A 25,465-nucleotide genomic window follows, 5' to 3' on the forward strand; every position below is an offset into this window, starting at 1 on the left:
AGTGTTTGGAAGATGCTCATCTGAAGTGAAGCTATAAATACTTTTTTACAGCAGCCAAGTGTGAGGCCCTGTACTTGAACTGTCTGACCCTTAAAAACATTCACGTCTGTGACATCTGAAATCCCAGGTCTTTACAGGTATAACTGCTTGTTTGCGTGAAATGTATTCACTGCTGGAGCCTGGAGGCGGCGGTTCCGTCAACGGCCACCAGAGGGCGCTCCTCGCCTGCTGACAAAACTCACTGATTTGCCCCCTGTATGAAAGGGAGGAGGGTTTCCTCTTCCGGGTTAGCGGCGGCAGAGACAGCACCAGCAGCAGCGGTGACATCCTTTCCGGCCTCTCCTGGTGTGTCCAGCCTGCTGCAGAGAAGGAAGGAGCCCTGTCTGGTGGGCAGTTACCTCCATCTTCAGACCCTCACAGACCCCAGGAGGAGGAGAGAGCCTGGACAGTTTTCTGCTCAGGTAGGAGAGCTGCCAACTCACTTGCTGCTCAGCCTGAGTGGGGAGGAGGAGAGGAGAGGCCTGTCCAGGGGTGCAGAGGAGGAGAGGCCTGTCCAGGGGTGCAGAGGAAGAGAGGCCTGTCCAGGGGTGGAGAGGAGGCGAGTCCTGTCCAGGAGTGCAGAGGAGGAGAGGCCTGTCCAGGGGTGCAGAGGAGGTGAGGCCTGTCCAGAGGAGTGCAGAGGAGGCGAGGCCAGTCCAGGGGTGCAGAGGAGGAGAGACCTGTCCAGGGGTGCAGAGGAGGTGAGGCCTGTCCAGGGGTGCAGAGGAGGGAAGGCCTGTCCAGGGGTGCAGAGGAAGAGAGGCCTGCCCAGGGGTGCAGAGGAGTTGAGGCCTGTCCAAGGGTGCAGAGGAGGAGAGGCCTGTCCAGGGGTGCAGAGGAGGTGAGGCCTGTCCAGGGGTGCAGAGGAGGAGAGGCCTGTCCAAGGGAGAGGCAGAAGAGGTGAGGCCTGTCCTGGGGTGCAGAGGAGGAGAGGCCTGTCCAGGGATCCGAGGAGGTGAGGCCTGTCCAAGGGAGAGGCAGAAGAGGTGAGGCCTGTCCAGGGGTGCAGAAGAGGAGAGGCCTGTCCAGGGGTGCAGAGGAGGTGAGGCCTGCCCAAGGGAGAGGCAGAAGAAGTGAGGCCTGTCCAGGGGTGCAGAGGAGGAGAGGCCTCTCCAGGGGTGCAGAGGAGGAGAGGCCTGTCCAGGGGTGCAGAGGAGGTGAGGCCTTTCCAGGGGTGCAGAGGCCTATCCAGGGGTGCAGAGGAGGAGAGGTCTGTCCAAGGGTGCAGAGGAGGAGAGGCCTGTCCAGGGGAGCAGAGATCGAGGAGATGAGGCCTGACCAGGGGTGAAGAGGAGGAGAGGTCTGTCCAGGGGTGCAGAGGAGGAGAGGCCTGTCCAGAGATGCAGAGGAGGTGAGGCCTGTCCAGGGGTGCAGAGGAGGAGAGGCATGTCCAGGGGTGCAGAGGAGGTGAGGCCTGTGCAGAGGTGCAGAGGAGGAGAGACCTGTCCAGGGGTGCAGAGGAGGTGAGGCCCGTCCAGTGGTGCAGAGGAGGAGAGGCCTGTCCAGGGGTACAGAGGAGGAGAGGTCTGTCCAGGGGTGCAGGGGAAGTGAAGCCTGTCCAGGGGTGCAGAGGAGATGAGGGCCGTCCTGAGCGGTGCAGGGGAGATGCCTGTCCAGGGGGAGCAGAGGAGGCGAGGCCTGTCCAGGGTGCAGAGGAAGTGAAGCATGTCCTGTCCATGGGGTTAAGTGCAGGCGAGAATAGAACAAAAGAGAGCAACCCTGCCTTATGATATAGTGGTCCCAAAAATGGGATCCAAACAATATAATCGGGGTGATTTATCTAAGAGCCAGCATTGCACATAACAAGAAACGGGTCAATCCAAATTTACTCAAAGAAGATTTTTTAAGAATATATATATATTTTTTCTATTTTTTTATCTTCTTTGAATTAATGTAGCAAAAGGTACAAAAATTGATTGCATTGTTTAAATCCACATTATATTTGGAACATCAAAGACACACATGATAAGGGGAGAGATAAAAAAGAGGAAAATTCATCCTATGGCATAGCCTACCCAGTAACATACCACACTGCATTCATACTCTCAAGCTTACTTATCACTCAACCTAGTGTTCTTTCATTCAACTTTCATTCATTCATATAGTCCTGGTGTTTGCAACACAAAGATGGTAAATTTGTTGCATAAATCAGAATGTTATTCCAGGAGGCAGATGACATATAGAGGAGTCCTGATGAATATAGGTCAATATGCCGAATTCCTGGAAAACCCAGGCCGACACACGTTTCGGTGACTGGCCAGTGGGGCCACACCTTCGTCAGGGCTAGGGGTTGTTTACTGGGAGGGGAACAGGTATAAAATCTGGAAATAAAAACAGTATCTTAGATTGTTGTTCAATGTACACAATACAAGTTTAGATTATACAAACATGCATTTTCTATTTGTTTAATACATTTTACATTTTTAGTCAAACATTGGTTATTAGTATGATAACTGTGTGGTTGACTTCTTGTGGCTGTGCAATGCCAAACTACCTAGTGACACTCCCAAAGACAGACTCCCCGTCGGGTGAGGTCTGTTAGAGGCAACTTGATAACCTTGTCTAAGTGAACCATTGATTACATTTCATGACACCTCTTATATTCAAACTATTTAAGCTTCCCTCATACATATACACATTCATTCTGGCGCGCATTGACTGAGTTTCCGCAATTGGAACTCTGATCCATAGAATTGGATTTAACTGTTGTTATAGCGATCAGTTATAGCGGTCAGGAGTTTATTTTAGGAGACCCAACCTCTATTTAGAAAATATCATTCACAATCTAGTATTATACTTACATAATGTGTGTCAGAGCAAGGGGATTACTGGCATAATTCGTTTGGAGGGTAGAGATTTTCAAACTTAACAAGGAAAAAGAGAACACGATGTATTTAAGCATAACATACTATTCCTCAATCTTAAGAAATGTAACTGGTAAGACAAAAAATATTGAGTGATATATTACCTATATAGGAATCCTATTATTAGGGGAACAGATACTCGTGGCCAGAAGACCTAAGGACAAGGAGGATAACGCTCTCTGGTTCCATTCATACTGGGTACTGGGTACTGTAGTCCTGTAGTCAAGATAAAGTTTAATTCAATTAGAGCCTGATGGATTTGATATTGGTCAGGGCACTGTTTCAAGTAAGGAAATCACAAGACGACATGGGTTTTTTTTAATTTTCTTTTTTTTAAAAAAATAAGTTGTAATTCAACCCTCCATTTTTACTTTCAGACACAGTATTGAGATATGGACTCCAATGTTTAGTTTTGAATACGTTCGAAAACGGCCTGAGGTCCTGTGATCCTGTGTTGCAGGAAGAGATAACAGTGCAATTAACGATTTACCTGAGGGGTTCTTGAGTCTGCTCTCCGATGAGAGTGTATAACTGATAAGATTCCAAGGGACAGGTATGTGGCTTTCGGTAAGGATTCCTGACAAAAAAGAGGAGGGCTGGTTATGGCCATGATCATACTAGGAACGCTGTCTATCCTGAAACCTAAAAGGCTAAAAACCAAAGGTTCCGTTACCTAAATGGTAAAACCGTTTACCGGAGAGCAGTTAAGATCGTTCTCACGGAGCGCTGTGTAGTAGGCACAATTCCGTAAATGGCGGGCGAGTGGTTGTGGGTGGGGCGTTGCACCGTAGTTACTGCTATGTGAGCGGCGAGCGAGTGGCTGTAGATGGGAATTCCTAACGGAAGATAGAAGACCAATTATATATATATAATTTGACTCGCAATCTACAGGAGTTTTGCGTAAGCAGCGGGATATCGGAGTATACACATACCTTAGAGTGGTAGTGGATCGTCCTTCAGTGGGATTCCGTCGACTCCACCGGTCGACCGACCGCAATGGAAGACAGGGCTCCACCTGTTTGGTGCCTGTTCTCATTTAACCCCTTAAGTGCTGCCTCGGGGCGTTGGCCGACGGCAGCACTACCTCCCCAGTGCTGCGCACGTCCATTGGACGTTCATTCAGCACTAGTTCGAATGGACAGCGCAGCACTGGGGAGGGAATTGCGCGGCAGCTAAGGTGTTAAATAAGCAGTTCTCCGCGCCTCTGGTGAGAAGGATCAGCTGTGCTAGGGCAGTGAACATAAATGACAGACCTAATTCTTTCAGTTGGCGGGCGGCGGCCCTCTTGAGAGAGTAAACTCTTATTTTTTTATTTTTTTAACAAAATTGGGTTGTTTCGGTTCACTATCTATATAAATCAAGTTTTAATTTAAATGGTCTTGATATTTGCATGACGTATATTAGGAAAAACACGGCACCAAGGTATGCCATAGTTTTGTTTTCACTTGTGCGGGCCTCATTTAAACATCGGGGAGCCAGTCCATTGTGTTAGTCCACTTCATAATCACCCATATAATATTGGAAATAAGTCCAATATAAGAATTCTGCCAGATAATAAGATTTTTTCTCCCTATTTGCTTTGGATTTCTTAAATCCTGTAACCTGAGGTTGTTTTACAAGAATGCCTGGTGCCAAGGACATTCTTCGTTCAGTCCCTTAGTTACAGCATTCAAGAAAAAAATCCAAAACACTTCTCGTTTTTTTCGTAGGCCCACAGGATCAGTTCCTGGGCAGGCCTTTATTTTTTCCAGGATGAACCAGCGAAGTTCCAGTTCTTTGTGTTCTTTTTCTAGCCAATGTGCTACAATAGGGGCTGCGATTTTTTTGTTCCTGATGTTTGACTTATGTTCCCCTATTCGCACTCGACATTCTCTGCCTGTTTCCCCGACATAGGGGAGATCGCATGGACACAATATCAAATATATGATATTGGTGGTACGGCAGTTGGTCATAGTGGCATTACGTCGTACTGATACCGTACGAGTATTGGTACTGACAGTTTCTCCCACAATGGCCTGTGGGCAAATATGGCATGTCCCACATTTGTGGTTGCCATATATAGGTCTTTGATGTTCCAAATATAATGTGGATTTAAACAATGCAATCAATTTTTGTACCTTTTGCTACATTAATTCAAAGAAGATAAAAAAATAAAAAATATATATATATTCTAAAAAATCTTCTTTGAGTATATTTGGATTGACCCGTTTCTTGTTATGTGCAATGCTGGCTCTTAGATAAATCACCCCGATTATATTGTTTGGATCCCATTTTTGGGACCACTATATCATAAGGCAGGGTTGCTCTCTTTTGTTCTATTATCAGATTCTTTCCCCCCAACAGCCTGCCCACATCCTTAAAACCCATTGTGGAACCCCCTTCTTTCACTAATTAAGTGCAGGTGAGGCCTGTCCAGGAGTGCAGAGGAGGTGGTACTGTAGTGTAGTTCCTATTATCTCCATAGGCATCTGCGCATTGGAATAACATCAACAACAAAAGACCAGTAACTGAGGTTACCAAGGGTCCCCTGCTGACAACATTAGACTTAAGGGGTTTTGCCAGCTAGCTCAGAGGTCACTAGAAACTTTCTCGAATGTAGGATGAGGTATTATAGTGCCTATTTAGACAAGAAGAGATTTACCTTCTGCCAACCATAAAACATGACCACTTTGTATCTCCATGAGTTAGGAGTAAATCTCCAGTCGTGAAAAACAATAGAATCGGTTTTACTCACTTAAATATGCATTCTTAGTTTCACTCGAAAGTGTAGAGAAAGAGAGACGGGCGTTTTCAATAAAAGGTGTTATTTATTGAACAGTCTGTTTTCTCACACAGGAGAAGTGAATTGCCATGATAGCAATACTTATAATAAAATATAGTGCATACAGTAAAAAGAGTATTATAAAGTAATACTGTAAAAGCATGTTATCGTTTCTTAGCCATAACATGCATCTAAAACATATCCTAAAATCTATACAATAGAAAGCTAACAAAAAATAGCTAAGCTAACTCAACTGATTTAATCTACCTTATGCCTACCCCGTGTTCCTAACCTAAGTTGTGAACGGGAAAAGATAAGTGAGAACCTCAGTTAAGTTAAATAATTTCTCTGCCAGATTATTCTAAAAACCAAGAATCATTCTCTGTGGCTAATCATCTCCATACCTTGTTTCAGAATGTGAGAGACTGGAATCTCTGAACTCGATATCCCGGCAGCCGGCTGTGGCAAGCAGGGAACACCGGAGCTGGATTTTCTCGGCTGGAGAAAAAGGCAGCTTCTCTCTCAGTGCGTCAAGTAGGAGGGTCGGCTGGGTTCAGGTCTCGCATCTGCTGGGCTTGGGACGAGGTCAGTCGATCAGCTCCAGAAAACCACCTCGTGTTTGACTGGACCAACCTGGCTGCTTTTATACTAGTTAGGTGACTGGTTTGACGCACAAGGTTGGACATATGTACGTCACTAGGTGCTTGAAGTGCGCAATGCTGTCCAGGGGTTCGGGACAAATTAAACATGAAGTGCGTAATCCTCTCCAGGGCTTCTGGACAAATCAATACTGGAGGATTAGGAGTTTCCCCTGAGGCTACCGTATGTTTGTCATGTCCCAGAGCCGGTTTGTATTCTCTAGGGGCCATGTAGTCAGAGTTTTGTTCCTTCTCTTGGGTGATCTCCCTCTTTGTTTAAATTGTTTCTCCCTGGGTGTAGTTTTTTTATTACTTTCCCATCTATTTTTAGGAGTATTTGAAGTGTTTTTTACAAACGACTTCTCTGTGCTATCTGGTAGTTAGGGTTTTAGTGGTTTCCCACCCAAACTATCTCTACCCAGTTCTTCATAGCATTTTTCCATTATTCTGGCTAGTTCCTGGGGCTGATCCTCCTCATCTATTTCTCTCAACCTATGGCGGATTGCTACAGATGCTGCTTCACCCCTTACATTAGCTAATAATATAGCTGATACCTGTTTAAAATTTTTCAGTAACTTCATACCTAAATTTAAGGCTGCTTCAGGGCCATATTCATTCTGAATTTGCTTCAGAATGTCTGGTATTACCACCATAGACGGAACACCATGTGTTTTTGTATAGATTGAAGCAAAGACTGTACCCCAAGTGTCGCAGTCTTCCTGATTTGGTGCAATTCCCATTGGTAGACAAATGGTCAGAATTCTGTGTTTTTAATGAGGTGTACTATCAGGAAAAACTGCCTCTATTTGAGTGATTTTTTGTGCTAGCCAAAATGGTATTTGTTCCCGTTTAGTAGGTAACTTTCCAATTACTGACTGAATTGTTTGTGGTGTAATTTTATTTGTAGTCCCCTGATGAGGGGTCTGTTATGGGAGTCCTATTGTCGGGTGGACCGTCAAAGTCCTCATGACATATTGGACTAATTGTCTGTGAATTTTAACTAGTTCTTCTAGCTGGGTAATCACCTCTTCTTTAGACATTTTCCTTACGTCCGGATGAGGTGTGTAGCCGGCTAAAACTGGCCAAGTTGCTCCCGGTCTCCCTAGTGGACCGGGCCTTGTTATGTGTTCACAGTGTTGTAGGGCGCCTTTAAACCAAAGCTCGTGCTGTTGGTAAGTTAGTGGAATCTCAATTTCCTCATGGGGAACGTGTTCCGTTGGAGTATCACCTGGTTCATAGTATTGAAACTCTTTTGTTATTTGATTTACTTCTGGGAATCTTATCCAGGAATAGAATACCTCTGTCTGCCGATATTCGTGTGCCTCCACTACAAATATGACTGTCCCGCCTTTCGGTGTTACACCGTTGTTTATTAATTTGTAAGTCAAAATTTTCCTTATATTTATTGGAATAAGTTTTGCTTCCGCATTAGTTTGTAAAATGCTATCATCAGCTTCTATTAACCGTCTAGCAAGATCTCTCGAGTTGGTGATTTCTTCGTCCGACTGCATTTTTTATTCAGAGTAGGATTCAAGGGAACAGAGATTAGGTGCACAATATTTTGGAACACTGTATCCTTCAACGCTGAATAAACCAAGAGCGTTCCTGCAGGAGTTTTTTCGTCCTACTCGACTCTGGCGGATATTTCCCTCTTACCCACTCCAGACGTCTATGGAGTATTATGGATAATATAAGGGGTTGAGTGAAAAAGCATGAGCGAGTAACCCTATTTCTAGCGTTAGATTATCGCCTTCCTTGGAAGGGTTTAATGAGTCGGCGAAACCGCCACCTCCTCTCCACAGTTGCGTGGCAGAAGTCCGGGCATACGAAGTATGTTTTTTGACCCCCTGGACCTTTTTGCTTCTGGCCTGGCCTTCTCAGCAATTGCCTGTCTTAAGAGGAAATTGCCGAAATAGACTAAAATAGCCCTTGGATACCCCCTAGCTTTGACTAGGTGTCTTAGAGTAAGAGGGACATGGTGGGCTCGTTGAAAGTCCCAGTTCTAGCTAGACAATTCAGGGAGAGAGTCACGAAAAAGTTGTATTACGAAAGAGCGGGAGTCTCCCCCTTCAATTTCCTCAGGGATACCTAGCACGTGTAGAGTATTCCTACGTAATCGATTTTCTATGTCCTCCAGCTTCCACCTCACATCTGATAGTTTAGCCTCATGCGCGTCAATCTGTTCGTGATTTTCAGCCGTCTCAGACTCAGAGACAATTCTAGACTCTAAATCTGTCATTCGATCACTAAATGTCCCAACTTTTCTTGAGAGTTTGCGCACCACCCCTTGAGCCTAACAGAGAGCAGCTTGGGCCTTGCGCCCATCATGAGATGTCTCCTCTCTGTGCGCCGCTATAGCTTGAAGTACAGTTTCAAATGTAGGTGAGGTTGAGCTTTGGTATGTTCGGGAGTCCGAATGTTGTGTTATATTTACAAAGCTTGGCGGTGTTAATGAGGCTGTGAGGTGATTTGATGGCGTGTAGTCCCAAGCTAGCTCTGCTGTATCCTGATGGCTCTTTCTGCGTTTTAGGACAGTTTTTTGGACTGCTCTATTCTCTTTTGCACTCATTTTGTCATCACTTAAATCACTCAGAGGAGATCCTGTTTCATCAGACCACCCAAGTTCGTCCGAGAATGAACAAAAAATCGCTCGGATCTTTATCTCTGTCCGGGTCAAAATCGATACATCTATTGTTAATTTTAGCTGACATAGAACTCATTGGCTCCGTCTGGGGCACTTCTATATGAATTGTGCTGTCAGGCATTTTGCGATCATCTGTATGCACCTGAGTATCTATAGGGATAATGTCATCGATGGCTATGTGGAGGGGAGTAGTAATTTGTTCAGCCAAGTCCGCAGGAGTTCCACCCCCTTGTACCTCCACACCCCCTATCCCATTCATGCTTGCTTCAACCCCAGCTGCTGTATCATTATGTGTAGGGCTTACTGTGTTAGCGTCAGTTGTCCCCGTTATCACAGTTATCCCAGGGACGTCCGCGTCGCTGCTTTGCTGGTTACTCTGCTCGTCCACCGCCTTCGCCCCCTTCAGGGCTGCTGGTGTCTGTTGAGTTCCCGGCTGACTCCTCCCACCTCGACCCGGAAGAGTTTTCGCAGGCGTCTTGCGGAGGAGGTCAACGACAGAGGGGGCAGTCAGACTTCCCGTCCGCGTAGAAGTTACACCCTGCTTCGGTGTCTTAGCTGGAATGTTTTCGGTAGCTCCTGGGGCAGGCTCTGGAACACCGCCCGCTTGCCTCACAGGCTCCGCACCGTCCCGGACAGCCAGTCTTGCCGCCCTTGCTTTAGCAGCCGCCACCGCCGCCGCATTCTTTGGTGCCATGACGCTTTCGCTGACAGCCACGGCACCCCTCCGCTCCGGAGCTCCGACAAGGTACGTCTGACCAGCGGTTCTCTGAGACTTGTGGCTGCCGCTGTACAGGTATCGGATCACTACGAGACCAATTAGGGATCCTAGCGTTGCAACTTGACTCCTGATCAGCACTTTTGTGTCGTCTATGACCACGTTCTCCAGAATCTCCATTGCTCTGTTATGGGGTTATTGCATTAGTGTATACTCAAAAGTTCGGTATAACTTCAGCGGCGGGTTTGGAATTACTTCTCAATTTCATTTTAACCATTTATGCTGCAGAATCCGCATATTTTCTTAGACCTCAGCACTGGTCTGTGCGCACTGCAGTCTCACACGACTTCCCAGTTGGGAAACCCAGTGATCACTCTCCTCCAGTTCTTAGGAATTCCCACCACACAATTCTTGGGGAGAAATTAGACCTAGGTCTACCAAATGCTGATGCAACTTTTCATTTGTGCAATTACTCAAAATGTGTTCCTTCATAAACAAATTATAAAGTCCAGTAAAATCATGCACATTGTGTCTAGTTAACCAACCATCCAGTGTCTTTACTGAGTAGTCTACGAAATCTATCCAGGATTGGGTCTGGGTTTTGTGAGCCCCCCTGAACCTAATTCTATACTCCTCAGCAGTGAGTCCAAAGCCCTCAATCAGAGTTTTCTTCATGAGGTCATAGGACCCTGCTTCTGGCCCAGAAAGGGCCAGAAGTCTGTCTCTGCAATTACCAGAGAACAGTTCCCAGAGACCTCTCCACTGGTTTTGGGTTTGGCAAACATACCAATCTTGAGAGAGATCGCTATGCAGTGACTATAAGTCGGTTCGAAGGAACAGAGAAAGGGATATGAGGGAGGAGACCTGGGAAGGCCTTGATCAGGCGGCTAGGACATACAATAGCAGAGATTTTTAGAAAGCAATAAACACTCCCTATTTCAAAAATACTAAGGATCCGACACTGTAGGTGAAGAAGCATGGGTGGCACACTGTGAATTTATATTCACCTCAAACACTGCTCCTGTGGTGCCCTCTAGTGACACAGATACTAAATTGCAGTTTGTTTTTTTTTTCACTCTCAGAATTCAGAAGAGGGTTGGCGGCCTGTGGTTGCTGGGAAAACCCCAGGACCTGATGGGGTGCCGATAGATCTTTTTCAGGGAAACCAAGATTTGAGGGCTCTGCTGCTAACAAATGTTTTTAACAGCATAGTTATAGATGGGCCTCCACCTTCCTGGAAGCATAGTGTAATTATTCTGATATACAAAAAAGGGGACTGGGAAGCCCAAAGAACTATAGGCCTATCTCCTTATTGGACACAACTGCCAAACTTATGGGTTGGTTCGTTTTATTCAGGCTGGACGAGTGGACCCAAGAAACATCTTAATGCAGGTGCAGTATGCCTTCCAGAGGGAAAAAGCCACTACAGACCAATGTCTAAACCTGTCACTATGTATAGACAAATATACCAGATCGAAAGACGGGAAAATCTACATGGCTTTTATAGACGTATCAGCTGCATTTGACTGCGTGAGCCATCAGAAACTTTGATATTTATTGGAGGAGATGGGGATTGATCCACTTATAATTAACTTTATCCGCCAACTATATTAAATGCCACTGCATGTGTCCCGTATGGCAAAAATGGGAAATGAACCCGCCCCTTTAAGATTGCTAGAGGAGTTAAGCTGGGATGTGTCCTCGCCCCGTTTCTTTTTTTTCCAGATATACAAACAGGGTTGAGGCAGCCCTCTCGGGCTCATCCCTGGACGTGCCCGTGTTTGACACCAACCCACTACCAATGTTAGCTTACGCCGATGATGCAGTGTTCATTGCAAGAATGGGGGAAGCTCTCCAATGGCTCATAACAACATATGCATCATTCATGGCTTCGCTGGACCTTAAAGTAAATGATACAAAGTCTTCTGTCATTATAGCAGAGTCTGGCAATGCTGATAAATCCCCACACTTCCATATGAATTGCCAGAAAACAGAAGTGGTAGAGTCCTTCCCATACCTGGGAGTCTTATTTGATAAAAATCAAACTTGGGAGAACCTGGTATCGGGAAGAGCCCTAGGAATGGAAAGGAGTCTGAAAGCTATTAAGGCCTTCTCCAAAAGTTAGACGCTAGCCCCCTTGACCCAATTAAAAACATTTCTCAGGCCAAAATTAAGGCAATAGCCACATAAGGGGCAGGAGTCTGGGGTATGGCGCCTACCGGCTGTCTCCAAAAACTTGAAGATCATTTTTAAGTCCCTAGTGTTTCTACCTTCCACTTATTCAAATGATATCTTACATATAGAATTGGGGTTACCTTACATGTTACATACCATTAGACTAGCACCAATTTAATACAAAACATATTTAAAGATTGTTTAAAATTAGACCATTACAATAAGATCAGATGGCTGAGTTATGTGGAATCAGAATTAATGGCAATTTGGTTGTGAGAATTATTTAAGGATTAAACGGTATGCAGGAAGATTTCAAAACAGAAATTAATTGAGATTTTTATGCGGAGGGCTCATTATCTTCGCAGGGAAAGGAATTACAGAAAAAAGACTGTCCTTGCATATCATCTGATTTCCCCTAGACCAGAGGGAGGATATTCCTATCTAGCATGAACCACTACGTGCTGGATAGGAACTATTGAGATTTTGTCTGACTCTCCTCCCCTTGATGTTAGGTTATACGGAGAGAAGATTCAAACACTCAGATTAATGCTGTGTCCCTGCGTCAACCATTCCCCCCCAATCTGACCTGCACCTAGTCTTGTTTTGTGGGTTTTATAAAACAGGATGAGAAGACATTATCCTTCCGATTTTAAGGCGCCCCAATTTTAAACCATGCCAGGTGGCACGTTACTTCTTTAAATCTCTGCCTGATCCCGTTGTCTGTTTTTCGGTAGCCACCTGTTTGTGGGCCTGTATGAAAAGGAGAAAGGCGCGAGGTTGGTTTTAACTAACAATTATATGCAGAGATGAGTAATTTGATGTAAACTGACTGGATTCGGTCAATGAGGCACATGATGCACTTTATGAGATAAAATGTCCTGTAAAACTATTTGATGTTCTTTTTAGATAATTCTACTTGCTCTAGGATTTTAACTTGTTATGAACTGGGGCTGGTTGCTGATCACTGATTTAAATTGTGCTTTTATGATCTGTATTTAAGAGATTGAATAAAGATTTTATTGATTGATTTTTTAAATGTGTGTCTCAGAGTCTCACCCTTCTGTGCTCCCTCTCCCTGCTGCTTAGAGCTGCTGCAGCAGTGTCCCTGTCATGGCATTGAGGCGCTCATGCTAATCCAAGGGCCGGGAGCAGTGTCTGTCTTCAGCGCATGCGCAGCTGTTAATGCAAGTCCGTCTTTAACCCCCGCTCCGATGCGGGAAGCAGTGTCTGTCTTCAGCGCATGCACAGCTGCTAATACAAGGCCCTCTTTAACCCGCGCTCCGTGGCGGGAGGAAGTGTCTGTCCCCAGCGCATGCGCAGCTGTTAACCCATCAAGACCTCTTTAACCCGCGCTCTTAGTTCAGTCCTGGTGTTTTCTGTTTTTCTGAATGGAAGACGGTGTGGACGGTCCCAGTTGCGTCCCCTCTCGGTTGGACTCTGTAGGCCGCGCTTCCCTGCGGGCCGCTCAATGACACACTCTTACAGTTTTATGTGCTTCGCTATGTAGCAGGGTTTCCGTTCTCCCACAGAACTGTGCACAGAGATCTAGAACCTGGGTGAGTTAGGGTGACCCAAAACTCACCTTAGTTTCAGAAATCCCTTTACCAAGCTAGCTACAGTGTCTCATCAGTAGTAATAACTTACCAATGACTTAGACAATCCAGAACATGAACTTAGGGTACCTCAGGTATCGTGGAACACATGAACACTCTTTCGTTTTATAATCATTGCAAACCGAAACTGGGAGGCAAAGAACACACATGCAAGTTTGAAATGTTTATTTTTCAATGCAAAGTTCTCAAACGCAGTATTTTATATAATATCAACATACATATTATAAAAATCAGAGTTAGCAGCATAGTCACTAATCCATAGTAAGCAAAAGGTGATAGCATGTTATGATGCAAAAATCTATAGAATTCTGTATCACCTATATTTTGCGCACCCTATTTAGCATATTATATTATATCTAAGAAGGTCTCATTTGGGTTCTAGCAGGGCGGGCCCATACCTCTAAATGTCAGTAGGAGTAGATCACATCAACAGCTACCAGCTCTCTGCATGCGAAGCATCAAGTGTGTTGATTCATTCCCTGTAACTCTATCTTAAACCCGAGTAGAGCCCAATGTTGGCAGCAACATTATTTGAGTTATGTCTAATGTGGTGCGAGGATCAGGCCTTCAGCAACCTTGTGTTAGGTTATTCTTAAAGGGTGCAGTTCTCAGTGTGCAGACATTTGTACCAAGTGTACCAAGCACGACTGATATCAGAGCAATAACATATTATTCTCAAATAAATCACATCTTTCGTCTAGGTTGAAAGCTACAATAACAATTAGGTGTTGTGTGCAAACTGAAGCCAAAGGAAAATATGGTGTTTAAACATTTAATAAACATATGCTAACTTAACACAATATATAGAAACGCAGTTACCATATGCCACCCCCCCAATGATCCGAGGACGGTCAAAAAAGGAAATATAAGCCAATACTATATGAGAGGCAAAACCTGAAAGCAGAGTTCAACAGTGTTGAGCCAAGCTAAATGTATATAAGTGTATATATGTTTTCAATAATAAAAAATATGTATGAATGCCTAAAGTGGGCACACAAAAATATAAAATCCGAACTTAAGGCCAACTACAAGTCCACAGGCCTAGAACAAATGAAAGTCGAATGTTCGTAACAAAAAGGCACCATTCAGAATTACTAAAAAGTCACGTGCCATAATAATGAAAGTCTTCAAAGTCACTCATGGGTTGAATGAATATGCAAAATAGGTAGCTACAGCTTCCAACATGAAATCACTGTCATCATCCGAAAACAGTTCAGCCATCCAATTAAGCAATGGGAAAGAACATACGTGCTCCTCCAGCACTGAATCCTCTAGCAACATCAGAGGACAACTCAGTGGGTTCTCGAGAACGCTACGTGCCAGAAAGTCATGCGCCGCTGCGGATATGTCCCACTGACCCATTAGTCCATGCATCGCTGCCAAAGCCTTAACCCTTTCGCCATAACAAACCAACTCGTGAGCAACTACGGGGCTCAGCTGATCAAAATCGACGTCAGGTGAAGTCGGTAAGCAGAGACACAAATCAATGGCCCAGTCGAAATCACAGCTCAGGCAATGAAACACAGGCTGGACACATGTGAAATAGGAAAATCGGAACGATAATCCAAAAGCCGTGCTTAAAGTCGCAAGCGGCAAGGAGCCATAGTAATCAAGCATCCGGTTGCGAAACTGCATCAGTAGGGGCTGAGCGTTTCCTTGCGCAGGATGGGCATCCATGTTTTATAAAGCAAAATATCACCAGAACGCCTGCAGCCAAAGCCAGCAAAACCGGGAATCCGCCAAACAGGCTTGCGAATATAGAATGAAAAAACGCAGGGATAATACCAAATACTTTTTCAAACGTAGTCACGAGACCACTGCTAACCAATTTAAAAAAATGTGCTGGACCGGTTGTGGAGGAGGCATTGAAGATTTGATGAACCAGCTCGGAGAAATGAAACGGCAAATCAGTATTTAAAAGTGCCTGCACCTCTGTGCGTGTGTTAGCTATGTGAAGGACATACGTTTCGTGGGCCGAGCTCAGGGCCACTTCTTTCTGAGACAATAGGGCTCTTATACGGCTCAAACCATTGAACTCCGTTCTCAAGGTTGGTATTCGTGGCCAAATGGAAACATCTGAATTCCCATGCGAGGGGGGATATAACACATTCTTGCAACAAACCACACGTTCTGATACAGTAACCACATAGGCAATACCGACCATTAACCCACAACACATTTAGTTATTGAAAAGGAAATAACTACCGTTGGACAATAAAGTGAAGGTGGGAACTATTGCAGGAACCGGTGTCCCTTTCAAAACACAGGCTAAATTAGGCTTGTCCTGATTACAAGAACCATGCAACTGGATGTGTCTGCATATCAGTGAGCGGTCAGGCGACTGTGTGCATTCTTCACCATTCAGATTCACTTCCTTTCCTTCTTTCAGACATCTGTATGTATATGGTAAAGACCATGTCTCATGGAGGAAAGCACTGCCAAATGGTTCATATCGCCCTATAGCAATATATTTCATACAATTTGTAAATTTATACAGAGCAAAAGGTAATGTAATAATACCATGGATAAGCCATGTAGCAGCAGTTACCTCAGCTACAGAAAAGGGCAAGGATTCTAATTTTTCAATGTGTAACATAGAAAATGATACATCTCTCATTGAAAGCATGCGCTGTTTTTCAGTCAAATTAAATGGGGCAAATAGTGATGAGACGTTCATATAACTCCAAGGCACTCGACCAGACTTCAAAGTCTGTAGTGTCCAAGCAAACTGCATTACAGAACGCAATTGATTTTGATCATGATAGAACACGGACACTTCATCATGTACAATGTCAACAACAGAAGACACAATATTGTTCAACGTGTAAATTCGGGAAGAAAGCGTGTTTATACTGTTATCGACAACTGCAAGCACTTTTTCTAAATTTGCTTCATCAATTGCTCTCAGGCGCTTAGCAGCCTCAATTTGAGAAACTTTCCAAATTTCATTGTAAATCGCATAAATCCATCGTTTAGATCTACCTTTAGCTGGGCCTTTTATAAAATCGTTCAAATCCACATTTTCAGTTAAATGAGACAGATGTAGTTTAACTGCAGCTAAAGTGGAATGTTGTAACCAATTCTGACACAGCTTTCCCACAGAATAAGTCGTGACAGTATAATCTTCCTCAAAACGGGGATCAGGTCTGACTTCTGTGAACCCTCCCGCCAAACCCAGAAAACGACGTTGGCAAGAATCAGCACTCCTATGCCACATCAGCCAACCCTTGGAATCCAAACTGGAAATGTTAAAGGATGAATTGTGCAACAGAGCTTGCAACTCATGAATGGACAGTTCAGTATAATTACCCCAACCTGAATATTCCTCTAAATCTGGGATGGTTGGTGTATTTCATTTTTTTGAAGTAGCCAATCCAAAGCATGTTGTTTGCAAAATGGATGAATTTAAAAACAACATGTGATTCGGGATGAGACATGCACGGTGCAAAGCCTCAGTGCCTTGTACCTGCCAATCTCTGGTACCCCAAACCGATTTAAGGTCAATTGTTCCTTTACAAAACTCGTAGCCATCTACAGCCAACCTGTCTAGAAAGGACTTCGAATACAGCAATTTTGTATCGGTAAGTCTAACTTTGGACATGGACTTTTGTGTCATTTTGAAATAAAATGACTCAGGATTTGATTGATTAAAGTCTGTGAAATAAGTGTATTTTTTCAAAAACGTATTGGAGCTGCCTCCTAATGGAGCAGGGCAATGTTCCCATTGTGTATAATTTACAGCAACCCTCCTTGAATTTGTCTTATGCAAAAAATGATTACCATAATGTTGAAAACAAAACAAATCACCATAATTAATAGAATCTAAATACAGATCCTCAGCATCGAAGGCAGCATAGTATTTCAAATCAGAGAATAATGCTTCTACGGCCTGAATATCCCAATCATCAGAAAGCATATTTTGTTTAATCACATCTCCCATGTTTACTCTAAGCGCATTCGGAACATTAATCACTTCAGTGGGCCAATGTATTTGAAATCTAACCGCATCCCACACAATCCCATCAAGGACAGGTCAAGCTGTAATGCTGACTGTATTTATGTTTCGTTTCAGTCTGTGCGCTGAATGTGAAGAGGAAAGAGGGGCCAATGTTCCATTAAGGTACCGAATTCCTGTTCTTTCTTTAACGTAGTGACCATCGATCAGGCGGAAAAAATAAAACACAAAACCAATTGACATAAAAAGGTAAAATGAAAATAGGATCAACCAAATGTATGTCCATGGGGGGATTAAAAAATGTTTTTTAAACAACTTGGCATACTTTGCAATAGTTGAGGGTTTCTTTGAAAGTTCCGAAACAGTGTCAAAAGAGAATCTGGATTGGTTGGCCAAACCGGTCTGTAAATCAGGCATCGATAAATCAGCAGGATAGGTGTAGTTCAACTCATCAATGTTAGTAACAGGAATAGTATTTAATAAAGGACTGGATATGGCAGGCATCTCGAGGGACACCTCCTGTTCTGCACCAGATGTAATAGCCAGCACAGAGTGCCTCACCATGGAAGGACAGGATACAGCCGGTGTCATGCTATGAAGAATCGGCCACCCTGTGTGTCTTGACATTGTCAATAGAAATAAATCTGTTTTCCTTACGACCTGGAAGTGGTGGTAAAATGACTGTTCTTGTGCCCTTCACTCCAAGAACTCGAACCGGTGCACGATATGAGGGACCAAACTCTTTCTTGTTATCGATCTTCTCTCGAACCAGTTCTCCAACTTGGGGTAGACAGCCAACTACCGGGATCTGCAGCGCATCATCCGATGTGGAGGGCAAATGTTCCTTTGCAAGACTGTCTCTGGTCTTTTGTAGATTCTGTAAAACATCGCAATGTTCATCTACGTCAAAGGCCGTGGCCTGGGCCTTGCAGTCTAGCCCATCGAGGTCAGGGACATACATCTTGATACCAAAGAGCATTTCGTACGGTGTCCGCCCACCCAGAGACCTTCTAGGGAGATTATTAAGCGCACGCTGCACGCCATTGAGGTGGGTCAGCCAGTTTCTGCCAGTGCCTATAACTCGAGCTGTCAAAGATTGCTTTAAGTCGCGGTTCATTCGTTCAACTACACTATTGCCCTCGGGCCTGTAGGGACTCAAAAACTTGACTTGGACCCCCAACGAAACCATAGCATCCTTATACGCCTTAGAGGCGAAAGCCGGACCCTGATCCGAATAGAAGGTATCACAGGCAAAAATTCCCACAAAGACTCGTAAATCCTTAATGACAGTCCGTGAATCAGCGCTCCGATGTGGCTATACCCACACAAAGCGTGTGCATGAATCAACTGCTACTAAGATGTATTTGTATGCAGTATCAGAAGAAAAAGGACCGCAGTGATTCAAATAAACGCATCCAAGCGGTTTATTAGAGATGTACAACTGTGTCTGAGGCGGACGCGCAGCAGTTGAAGGTTTAATCTGCTGGCAAATGTCACATTGAAGGACATAATCGCACACCTGTTTATACAGTCCCCGCCACCAGAACCTCTGTTGTAGCTGAGTTACAGTGGCTGAGACGCCCGCATGCGCAGACGCCACACCTTCATGAGCCGCTGTAATCAAAGCCGTTCTGCGATCCGAGTTGGGAACTAGACGCTCGCCAACATCAGGAATTTTCACATAAGGAACCTTATCGAGACTTAAGTGGTATATGTATTTAGAAGGGAACCCCGCAGGATATTTACCTCCCTTCTCGTTTGCAGCAACAACTGCCAAGATGTCATTATCTATTTTGCTTTTGGACCTCGTGACTGCTGCAACTAAGTATTTTGATACCGCTGACTTCGCTGCTTCATCAGCAAGCGAATTACCAACAGCGTGGACCCCCACGCACTGATGGCCGAGAGTATGAATCACAAACACGAGTGGCAACTTCTCTTTAAGTTCCGCCACTCGGACCCAGATCATTTTATGTTTTATTGTGCTACCTTTGGAATCACGAAAATCATTCTGAATCCAAAAGAACAAGTTTTCATTGTAAGACTGGACACAGTAGTAAGAGTCACTTACGATCAAAGTCGTCACACTAGGATCTGCGTACTCCAATGCAAGCATCAGAGCACGAAGCTCTGCTAATTGTGCGGTGCAGTCTCCAAGCGTCTGCGTGTGCACGACACTGGACTTGAACTCATCGTTCACCATGGCACCGACCACAATGGAGCAAGCGGAAACGTAGGCATGTTTAGAGCCATGCGCAACCTGCACCGAACCATCAGTCTAAATGATGCAATGGAAATCCTCCAACGGCCGCATTGCTAAAGGAGCAGGATGAACAAATTCATACTGTAAATACTCCTGCGACCCTAAAGTGGTGTCAAAAATAAACGTGACATCCTGGGACGTCAAGGATGCAGCCCATTGAATCCACCGAGGGTGCAAAGCTTTGGAATTAGGTACACTGGCTTTCGTAACCGCCTCTAAGGCAGGGCACGGGGTAACAACCAACATGCGCTTCCCTTGTAACAGGGCACGTTCCTTAAGAATTGCCATCTGCACAGCCGTTAAAACTTTTTCCACAGTGGAAAAACGCAATTCAGCCAAAGTGTACAAGTGTGACTTGTAAGCAATAGGTACTGTATCTCCTTCATTAAAAGTCAGGTACGTGAAACCCACCGCCCCAGGGATAATTCTTATCACCAAGTTGGTCTGGTTATCACGAGTCTGTAAGTATTCAGAAGCGAGCAAATCAGCCTGCAAAGACTGCAGAATGGCTGAATAATCAGGCAGCCAGCATGATTTGGAGAAACATGGTTGTATCAAAGCATACAAAGGCTTGATACGCTGGGCATATTCCGGAATGTAAGTCCTCCCGAAATTCAAAAAGCCCAGTAAAGATTGTAATTTTTTCAGTGTTGTTGGAGAGCGCAGCCGTGCGCATTTCTCCAGGAAGTGAGGTACTTACCCCTTTCCCTCGTTGTTCAGCTCGTAGCCTAGAAACAACACTGTGTACTCTGCAATGTGCGACTTTGCAAAGTTAAACTTGTAACCGATATCTGCAAAGTTACAAATTATGCTATTTACTCGACACAGATGCTCCCAAAGATCGTCGTCTGTGAGATAAATGTCATCCACATACGAACAAGCAACTGGGTCGATGCCCTCCAGAAGAGAGACAATGCGGGCGGAGAATACCCCAGGACTATTCTTATAGCCCATTGGGAGACGCCAAAACATTTTTTGCACACCGCCGCATGTAAAACTGGTCCATTGGGAACTTAGACCATCTAATCTATGTGCATAAAAACCATTGGAAATGTCAAGCGTGGTTTTGAACCGTTTACGCTCAAGACTATTCACTAAAGCAGAGCCATGAGTATTCTGTACTGCGCAGTTCCGGCAATGCGAGTTTAAATGCCTATAATCCAAAACCAAACGATATGAGCCGTCCGGCTTGTTTACAGAAAAAAGGGGGTTATTCATCGGTGACACACACGTTTCAATTACACCTTGATATTCCAATTGTTCAAGGATAGCCGCGACTGAAGTTTTGGCTTCACGCCGTATGGGATATTGAGGTTGAGGCTGCGGGTGAGACCGTAAAGGAATCTCGTGGCTTGGAGACAATTTATCCCAGCCACACTGATTGCGGTACACAGCCGGCGCAAGCGCCAGAGCCCACTCTTCTGCAAAATGCAGCGCTTCCACTCTCGATACAGTGTGCGCGAAACTGGGGAGGATCACCTCCTCCCCTCGCGGAGCTGCGAGAACAAAAGGTGGGGGACAGTCAGCCTCCGAAAGCAAAATGTCATACGTAGACGAAAGATTTTCCCAAAATACCCCTTTTACAGTTCGCTGCATGTCACCTTCAATAAACAGGACAATTTCAAAAAGACGTTCAGGGGGAGCAACATGCGTATCAGCAGTTTCAATCACAACATAAGTGTCAGTCGCTGTCACCTTCAACAGTGGACGGAGGGCCTCTCTCACTATGGTAATCTCTGCCGCGCTGTCCAGCAAGGTCAGAGCCCATGTCAGATTCTGAAGCCGCGTTCTCACTATCTGGGGCATAACGATGCGCTGTCAGGGCGGCGACTTTCTTCGTGGCAAACTGTGGTCTCTTGGGCGTAGCGCCTTCCTGCTGCTCTCCACCGTTACGCGGGCGGGGCTGACCACGTCCTTACTGGCCACCCCGTCCCCTGCCGCCCCCTCCACCACCGGTTGACGGAGCCGATGAGTCCTGAAAGGAACGAGGAGAGCGTTGGTCAGAAGCCTGAAACCTTTCAGGTGATTTAATCATCGCGCGGTCGCGCAAATCATAAACACGATCCGACTGCGCAGGCAACGGAGACGCAGGAGCAGAAACCTGTGTTTGTTGTTGTTGCTTACCCTGATTCTGCTTTTTAGGCCAATTCTGTTTCTTGGACTTAGGTTGACCACTAGTTTCCGAAGACTGACCCTGGGGCTGCTTTTTCTCTTTATCAGGAAAAGCCTTAAGCCCCTTTGCATTGCGGCCAACTGTTTTATAAGTAGCCACAATAATCCTTGCCAACTGACGGGGTCTTTCGGCCTCGGGAATCAACGCCAAAGCGTTAGCAACCTGAAAGTTCACTGCATCTCCCTTGACATTCGCAAGGATCAGATCGCAAACTACATCAAAGGTGCCACACAGGCGCATACCCAATTCGACCGCCGACTCCGGTCCGTGTTCGTCTTGAACACGTTTAAGGACCGCACCCAGATTGGTCACAGACGGGGTGCCGTAGCACCTCGAATAGACCGCTGCAAAAGTCTTACCCCAGGTCTCACAGTCAACAAACTCAGGTGCCAAATCTTTCGGTAAACTTAGTGTAAGAATCCGGTGCTTATCACCGGGATTCGTATTAGGAAACACAGCTTCTAGCTGGCCGAATTTCTCTGCAAGCCAGAACGGAAAATCATCCTTGTCCTGCGGCTTTTTGCCCATTACGGAATTCACCATGACAGGATTGATTTTCAAACCAGCCTGTTCTGCACGAAGCTGTGTGCCCCTAGGGGCTACGTCTTGAACATTACGGCTAGTGTAATGAACAAGCGCTCTAATCACTGCCACTGCGACTTCATGAAGTTGCCGCAGATCAGCTATGCCACATGTGGCTCGATTAGGGTGAGGAGTGAATCCAGCCAAAGCGGGCCAAGGTGTGCCCGGAATGGACAAAGGACCCAACCTCGGAGCGGTTAAAGCGTGTGGTAGGGCGCCACCAAACCAAACTCCATGCTGCCAAGCATCAGTAGGAACCTCCAGTGCTCTGTACGGAGCATACGCAGCCGGTACAGCCATAGCAGTGTAGGAGTGGAAAACACCAGAATTAGCGTTCACCACCGGAAATGTCACCCACGAATAAAAAAGTTCGTACGGGCAAGCATGTTCCGCACTCACCACTAGAACAATAGCCAAGCCTTCCATAGGGACATTATAAGCCCGCAAGTGGTCACGCACCGCAATGCGACTATGCTGCGGGATGTCCACGGCTTGTGCCATGTCAGCACAGGAAAGTGAAAAAACAAAGAATACTTTGTAGCACAACTGGGTAGTAATTCAAAGAAACCGTTTTTAGATAGAATCAAGCTTGAAAAAGACCTATTTCAAAAATAGGTAGGTTTTTCCGACACTGCCGTTTTCCGGAAACGGGAATGTAGGTGTTAAGGTTTGAATGATATACTACTCGAGTGTCATGATATAAGGCCAACAACGTATGGGCGCCATGTAGCAGGGTTTCCGTTCTCCCACAGAACTGTGCACAGAGATCTAGAACCGGGGTGAGTTAGGGTGACCCAAAACTCACCTTAGTTTCAGAAATCCCCTTACCAAGCTAGCTGCAGTGTCTCATCAGTAGTAATAACTTACCAATGACTTAGACAATCCAGAATATGAACTTAGGGTACCTCGGGTATCGTGGAACACATGAACACTCTTTCGTTATATAATCATTACAAACTGAAACTGGGAGGCAAAGAACACACGTGCAAGTTTGAAATGTTTATTTTTCAATGCAAAGTTCTCAAACGCAGTATTTGATATAATATCAACATACATATTATAAAAATCAGAGTTAGCAGCATAGTCACTAATCCATAGTAAGCAAAAGGTGATAGCATGTTATGATGCAAAAATCTATAGAATTCTGTATCACCTATATTTCGGGCACCCTATTTAACATATTATATTATATCTAAGAAGGTCTCATTTGGGTTCTAGCAGGGCGGGCCCATACCTCTAAATTTCAGTAAGAGTAGATCACATCAACAGCTACCAGCTCTCTGCATGCGAAGCATCAAGTGTGTTGATTCATTCCCTGTAACTCTATCTTAAACCCGAGTAGAGCCCAATGTTGGCAGCAACATTATTTGTGTTATGTCTAATGTGGTGCGAGGATCAGGCCTTCAGCAACCTTGTGTTAGGTTATTCTTAGAGGGTGCAGTTCTCAGTGTGCAGACATTTGTACCAAGTGTACCAAGCACAACTGATATCAGAGCAATAACATATTATTCTCAAATAAATCACATCTTTCGTCTAGGTTGAAAGCTACAATAACAATTAGGTGTCGTGTGCAAACTGAAGCCGAAGGAAAATATGGTCTTTAAACATTTAATAAACTCATGCTAACTTAACACAATATACAGAAACGCAGTAACCATATGACAGCTATTCTCAGCCCATGCGCGGCCATAACGAGCATACATCCTGCGCATGCACAGCTACAGAACATCAGAGCGGCTCTTGTCCCGCGTGCGGTTTGTTGTCACGGGTGTGTCCCCTCCAACCAGGCCGACACTGTCCCCCCTTCTGCCCGGCCACTCCCCTCTCGAACCCACAAGAGAGGTAAGGAGAGATAAGGCCTAGAGGCAGCAGTGGAAGCAGTGGAAGAGCATTAACGTATGAGACCTACAAGGGTGTGGTGTCTGTGGGGGCGGGGCTTGTGGCAATGGGGCGGGGTCTGTGAGTTGGGGGCAGGGCCTGTGGAAGTGGTCAGAACAATACACCTACTCAGCCTGGAGGCATTGACTGTTTTGTGTTCCTCTCTGGAGACTAGTCTGTCCTTACGCTTCAACTGTGGAATGTGTTTTTTGGGAACCCTAATCGCTCCAACTTTAGTTTGTATTGTGTAATTTTTGGTGGATTTATACTCTGTAAATATGTTACCATAATATCTAATCCTATATACTTAGCTCTATTGTGAAGCGCTCTGACACCGCTGGGTAAAGTATGCGCTATAAAATAATACCTAAATAAATCCAATGCCCTGCGACCAGGCTGTTGGAGGCTCGTCGTGGCCTTGGGGCTCCCAGTCACACGTCCTCAGGTCTGTAGACTAAAGACTATTGCACCTTGCAACTCAGAATTGGCAATTCCTCAAGCTCCGGCGGGCTGCTTTTGGAGGCTTCAGGCATGATTCTGAATGCCGCCATAGTCGCCGAATCTCAAGTTGCACATTCTTACCTTTCTCCTGGGCCACTGCAACCACAAACTTTACCCACTTGCTGCCCGCATCTCTAAAATATGTTTTTGACACAAGTGTGTCCACATGAGCATCTTTTAATTTGGCTGATCTGGGGTTTGCAGCAAATATTTTTTTTTAACACTTTGCGTGCGTGCGTCGGCCAACGGCCGTCGCAAACACTACCTCAGTAGTGCTGCGCACGTCCGTTGGCCGACACAGCCCCGCCTGCGCATTCGAAGGCCCACACCGCAGAGGAATTGCCGCCGCAGTAAACGGGTTAAAGCCATGCTCTTGTATTTACAATCAACAGAAGCTTGTGCAGTGAGTGCTGTTCCTGACATCCCGTTCATTTTGTGGTAGTGCCTGGATCAGTCTTCAGCGCATTCCTTGCTCCCAAATGGTGCTTCTCAGGCCCTAGACTCTTGCTGTGGTTCAGTGGGCTCCTAAATCAAGCTTTTGAACTCTTCATGAGTGCAAATAAGCCCATTCGAACCCGAAACCCACTGCTCGCACAAAACTTTAGCACGAGCCCCTGCCGCCTATCTCCTTGCACGGAAAGCATCAATCGATCTGGAAGACCAA

General features: G+C 45.3%; 1 long non-coding RNA gene across 1 annotated transcript in view; it reads left to right on the top strand.

The window, feature by feature from the left end:
• Positions 1 to 349: 349 nt before the first annotated feature.
• Positions 350 to 25,465, top strand: part of LOC147737592 (uncharacterized) — a 76,674-nt gene continuing 51,558 nt past the window's right edge. The window contains exon 1 of the long non-coding RNA XR_015299748.1: positions 350 to 461. This is a non-coding gene — a long non-coding RNA (uncharacterized LOC147737592). The remainder of the gene's footprint in view (positions 462 to 25,465) is intronic.

Source organism: Lissotriton vulgaris, chromosome 1_1 (assembly GCF_964263255.1).
Source record: "Lissotriton vulgaris chromosome 1_1, aLisVul1.2, whole genome shotgun sequence".
Lineage (NCBI taxonomy): Eukaryota > Metazoa > Chordata > Amphibia > Caudata > Salamandridae > Lissotriton > Lissotriton vulgaris.